Source organism: Platalea leucorodia, assembly GCF_965183815.1.
Source record: "Platalea leucorodia genome assembly, chromosome: 13".
Classification (NCBI taxonomy): domain Eukaryota; kingdom Metazoa; phylum Chordata; class Aves; order Pelecaniformes; family Threskiornithidae; genus Platalea; species Platalea leucorodia.
The window spans coordinates 8,727,079-8,733,551 of NC_138835.1; positions in this window are offsets into that span (position 1 = coordinate 8,727,079).

The following is a 6,473-nucleotide window of genomic DNA, read 5'->3' on the forward strand; positions in this document are numbered from 1 at the left end:
CACCCTTCCTTCGTGCTTGCTTAGTTTAGAGGCACTTGTTTTTAGTTTTAAAAGTAGAAAGACTGTTAAATGAAATGTGGATTTATTTTTGTTGTTTCATTTTAAAATAAGATGAAGTTTCTTTGTAAGCTGCATATTTCAACCTCAGCCTCTGGGTAACCAGCATGTTAACCAAGCGATGCCCAGGTGTTTCCGACTGTAAGTACTCTGTTGAGGAACAGCAATAGGCTGGTTCTTCTGTTGTATAAGACAAAATGCATTCCATAAACGAACCAGCCAGTTCTGTTAGTAGCCTTAAGATGTCACTAACTGACTTGGCCTTGGCTTTTTCTGCTGGTTTGCAGCAGAGCTGGGGCCGGAGAAGCGGAAATAGGCTGTTATTTTTAACACATCTCCCCCCTCCTACAGTGAGTGACAGACAAGGTGCTGATGTCAATTGGCTAGTGTTACAGGCATTAATTAAGTCAACTAAAAGTCCTTTTAGTTTCCATTTCCTTCTGCAGGGACAGCTATCCTACATAGATGGGAAGTGCAAGAAGAGAAGGCGAGCGCCGAAGCAACCCGCAGCTCGCTCGGCTGGGGAATGAAGTCAGGCTCCGCACGCCAGCAGCCGTGCGTCTGCTCACAGCGCGCGAGCTGCATCAAATAGTACTCGTGTGAGGGCCCCAGCTGAAACCTTGCTTTATTGTCAAGGTTATCTTAAACATCTCGGTGTTTTTCTCTCCTCTCTTCTTCAGCTCCCCCTTCTTTATTTACGTTTCACCACTCCGTGATCTCCCCATGCCTTGCACTGAGTTGCTGAAGCCCCCTCTGTGGTGTTAGCCTCCTCTTTGCTTGTTTCAGGAGTCTGCTTATTCTCTCCCCCTTTGCCTGAACCGAATCCTGGTTGTAATACATTTCTTTTGGCAACAGGGGTGTGATGGTTTTTAATGTCTGTACTGCAATATTTACATTGAATGTGCATGGATGGATGCAATTGGAGGCTGGTAGAAAACTGTTTTGCAGGAGGGCTAGTTTATACCTGCTCCGGAGTGGGTCCTTCAGCTCCTGGTACTGCAGGATGCTGCTGGAGGGCGGTTTCTGGGTGCCTGGATAAGCCTTGAGAGGTCAGCCAAAGATCAGTACAACCTTATTTCTTATCCACCAAGCTGCTGTAACTGACTGCAAGGCTGGGCAGTGGCACATCTATGGTAAAATCCATGAGCGTAAACCCCTGTAAACAGTGTTAATTAATGTTTCATTTTATGTCTGCAGTGGGATTAGACTATACTAAGCCAGCTGATGCATGATAACCAGTGCCAGGTCTTGGGCTGACAATTCTTTAGCTCTCAGTTGTTTCAGATCTTGTTGGTGACATCCTGAACTTTGCCAAAGTAAGAGAGACCACCGACAACTTCCAGTGATCTTTAAATTAGATGTGTATCATCATCCGTCATACTGACATCCATATAGCTGGGATTGGTGCCAGAATTGTCTTTTCTGTTAAGTAAGTGTTTGGGCGCTGCAAAGGTTAGAATTTAACATAGAATTTCTACTCTAGTGCATTAAAACCTTCTGCGTGTCCCCTGAGCATCTGGCAATAAACAAAGGTTAAGCTGGGAAGGATACTCTATCTTTCAGCTCCTTTGTCCATATTTACAGTTGTTAAATAGATATTGTATTTCTATAAAACCAGTTGTTATGTTTTTCTTAATATTTTGTCAGATGCTGAAGTTTAAACTATCTTTGCAGTAACCTACTGTTCCCTGTCCAGCCAGTATAACACAGTATGAACAACTCCATATCTATATCTTACTCATATAAGTGAAATATAGTATAACTTCCCAAGATTAAAGCATACTTTACTGAAGTACAAATCTGTGACAAAATCTATCAAATCTGTTAATCTGTTGGTTTTTTTGTTTTTTCTTTTTCTTCTGTTCTACCAGCTGCTCCATCCTCTCATAAAAACTTTTTTTCCTTATAATTCTGCAGATGCTTAATTCATTGGGATCTGGTCTGCATATTACTTCCTTACCAGTAAAATTATTTTAAATGGTTATAAGAGTCAACCAGTGGCTTTTGCAAGAGACATCTGTTGTTCCTGTACAGTATATTCCCAGCAGCAAACAGGACAACCTCGAGTCACATGCCAGCAGCTAAGGTGACATAAGTCACATTGACAAAGCCATCGTCCTACGGCTCAAGTTTTGTCTCTTTTCACCTGATGAGGATTCATAGCACACTTATCTTGGCACAGATTTGCCAGGACGGGAAAAACTGCTGTCTATCAGGTTCCTCAGACTTATCCTCGCTGGGGAAGAGAAAGATTATGGCCAATGGCAGGGGACTGGACACCTCTTTAATAGTGCTCATTAATTAGGAGAATAAGTGAGTATAGAAAGAATTGCTCTTGTGTTGTGGAGTGAAACTTTAAAGCACTAATATTAAATGTTTAGATCTTCAAGAAAACAATGTGTTCACATCTTATAAACTTTATTGCTTTAAAGGAAGAAAAAAAAAAAGTAATGAACGGTAAACACCAGGCAATGTGGAAGAGCACAGTAAGTGAGGGCATGCTGGCTCTGGGTTATAGCAGAGGTCTCTGATTCAAGGTTTACTACTCTACCATGGTTTCATGAACCTTTTTGTGACCCCAAGCAAGTTACTCCCATCTCACCATTCTTCCATTTCCTCTTTCTGTAAAATGATATTAATAGCACTTCAGCTGCAGAGCAGGTTTATTGTACAAGGCTTAATGAATGTTTGTCTCCCTCTGATTGAGATTCTTTCCTCCTGGAGGCAAGAATTTTAAGCAGGTTGATTAAATAGAAAAGGTCTCTTACTCTGAAGCTATTATTAAAAGCAGAAGGAATTATTTCTTAGGGTTTTTTTAATTTGATGTCCATTAGAATTGTCTAAAACATAGCAGCTTTAGTTCTTCTGTTATTTAGCAACTTTAGTTTTGTTTCCCCTAGAAATTCTGGTAGGGGGATGCTCCGATTTTTTAAATGATCCAAGGCAATTAATGCCTAGATAGACACTGCTAAACTCTTATTGCCCTGAGGAACAACAGATCACAGCAGTTACACAGTCAGAAAACTTGTCACTGTATCAGCAATATACAGGGAGTTCTGGAATTGCAGGGAAAAAAATGAATTTTGGATGTTTGGCCAGATCCCGCCGTCTTCCCTAAGGCTGTGATGTTAGTGTAACGCTCTGGCATGAGATTTCAAACGCTGAGAGGTGCAAGACTCTTGCTGTTTGCAAGAAGAAAACTCAGCAGCCCACAACAGGATGGATGAAAAAGGCTGTGCTGAGCATGGAGCACTAAAGCAAGCCAATGCGAAATGCTGAAGACAACTTTAGGACACCCCGAATGTCTTGTAGAGGCCAGCAGTGATGTACGTGTGTTCATCTGTAACTGAAAGCCCAGAAACATCACAAATGTCTTGCCTTTGAAAGAGAGTTCCTATTCTTTCTTTAAAAGATTGCTGCCAAAAGCTATGGTTGTGCCCTCCCCGCTATACCTTATTGCTAAGTGCCATTACTGAGAAAACAGTTCATGCCCTCTGCCTTTGTCTGTCCCGAGGGGTTCAGACGCAGTTCCATCCGTCGTGAGCGGTAACCAGTGTGCTGTGCGTGCCCCAGAGCCGGGCGGCCTCTTCTCTCGTGAGAAAAAGCACACAGTTACTGCTCTCTGGCCGGGCTCTACTTTTGTGATTTCTGTAAAACCATCTTCGGATAGGACACAGAAACAGTCCTAGAAGCAGGGGCTGGAGTCCCCGGGCTTGCTCGCCTCAGGTGGCTGGGGTGCAGCCCCGTACTCCCTCCCTGGCTCCAGCCAGTCTTCAGTTACAGCCCACCAAGAGGCGAAGCTTCAGCGGGGTACAGTTCCTGGTGTTTGGGGTGCTGCTCAGGGGCAGCTCAAGGACTGACTCATTTATCAGATCTGGACCTTTTCTTCTGAAAGAGAAGCTCAGTTTCCTAGCCTTCATTCCCATCTGCAGAGTATCTCTGAAGCTGACTGATGAATTCTCAAACATTAGAAGTATTAATTGTGCCAGGTTTTTATCTGGAATTGCTCCATTTTCTTTCCCTATCTCTTGCTGTCGTGTGGTTCAGATAGCTTTTGCCACCAAGAACATTTGGTAAGTGACTGGTCCCGCTGAAGGAAAATTATCAGGCATGAAGTACAGTGAGAGTATTTAAATCCTCATAAGATTAAATAGTGTGTGGCTCACAGAAAAAAATGAAAATATGAAGCAGGCATAGCGTGAACTTAATTTGATGTACACTAGTCTTGTGTGTGGTTTGCAGCTCCAGGTGAGCAGGGGCTCCGAGGATCACACACCATGGCAATGGTGCGGGGCCATTTCATCCCCCCTCCGCTCAATCCAGCAGCATGCTCAAAAATCAGTTGTGTCAACATAAAGTTACATGCGTACCCAAGGAACTCGCTACAGCATCTGAACACCCAGCTCTAACGCTTCTGAAAATTGCCACGGAATCACACTTTATAGGTATTGTGTACTTCTTAAGTATACCTCCATAAAAACAGAGCAATCTTTATCACAGTAATGAAAGCATAACTACAGTATCCTGTTTTGCTTTTGTGTCATGAAAGAAGGAATTTGTAAACACTCCCAAAACTTTCAGAAAAGCTTCAAGCAGTTCCCCAAAAGCTGAGCATTTAAAATGTTTTCATTCCTTTCTGGAATCAGTTCCTTTTGCCTACAAGATTAAACAATCTGAGTTATCAAATATATATCTATATTGGCTGTTTTCACAGTTGTATATCGTGCTCTTCCTAGTGAAAGAGTGGCAGCAAATCTGAGAAGGTTTTTGTAGGGAAGCCTTAACAGCCAGATCGCCTTCACTGCAGTTTGTACAAGCGCTGAGCAATAGGTGGCTGCACCTCTGACTATAACACACGGAGGCGAGGAGGCAGATGTAACAGTTTTCTCTGGATTTAGATATTTTTTACAAAATGGACCTACGTGCTTGGCTAAGGAGTTTTTACAAGCAGCTGTATGAATTTAATCTCTCTTCTGTGGATATTATGAAAAACTTGGCAAGAATTTAGACAGTAGCCAAGGCAAGTGTTACAGAGCACTATTGTGGGTCAGGGATTATATAGCTGCTGCTGGTGGCCAGAGACAAAAGATGTGATGTTTTAAGAGTTAGCCCCGAATAGAAACCACCGTGCTTCCATTATTATACAAACAGGGCTTAAAGTCCTTGTCTTTCTTCGTGATGTGTTAAAAGCAATTGCACTGATTAATAAAATTCAGGGACAAGTTTTGTTTTTCTCAGAAAATGGAGTGGATGGAGCCTCTTCAGAAAGCTGTATGATGTAATTTTGCTAATATCTGAAACTTACAGCTAAGAAAACTAATTCACATTTCCCATGTTACAACCAGAATGGCCAACAGAGACTTTATAAATGAGGCAAAGGGACAAAAACAGAGGGGAATGTATAAAGGAAGATTTTGCTATGGGAGCAACAGCTTTAATATACAATACACACGTGGCCAGCAAATCTTCCTTTTTTTCTTCCACTTTACTTTGATTCAGTGACCTGACGTTTACTCCTAAACCTAATCTGCTCCTCTTGTTCATGATATCAACTACAGAATAAATAGATCAATGTCGGGAGTCGGTGTGATGACATGGGAGCAGTGCTTAAAGTGGTGGGATTTATAGGTGGTCAACGGAGGCAGATATACAACGCACAAGTGAGGATGTCGGCAGCTTTTATACCAATGGGCTGGGAACACCGTGACTATGAGGCACCTATGAACCCACGATAACATAAGGAAGAGCATTTTCTGTTCTCCTTCCTCAGACACCCTGAGACACAAAACCAGCAGAAATTGCTGAAATCATCTTTTGTTGTCAAACTTACAATGTGAACAGCCTTGTGCAATAATCCTTGTACACATCTGAAAGGAGGTTGGTTTGGAGCTGTGCAAAATGATTGCCATAAAATCTAAACAGTGCCGGTTTCGCTGGGGTTTGGATTCCAGATAACAAATTAGGCTCAGTTCAGTGAGAAAACTTTTGAGGTTTTAGATTAATTCATCATTTGCTTATGTTTCTGTGTTGAGAGTAATGTGTTTTTTGTGTTTGGCAAAGAAGCTTGTAGACAAAACATTTAGTGTCAGCTTAATCCTTCTGATGTTTGAGTCATTCATTTATGAAATCCTCAGGTTGTTCATACCCTGCTCATGTAGATGTTACTGCAAAATTAGCATGAAATCTCCCAACAGAAATCAGAGGTTTCATGGAGCTTTTGCTATGAAAGAATAATAACAACGATCATTTCTTGAAACCTGTTCAGAATGTCATACTACGTTTTGGATGTGTTGCAAAATCAAATAGACCTTACCTGTCATTCAGCGCTCTCAGAATAAATGGTGAGAGCTCCTCTGGTAGCCTAATTCAGAGCTTGTGTCTTTTTTACCTCTGTTACATTTTGGTGTGCTCAGGCA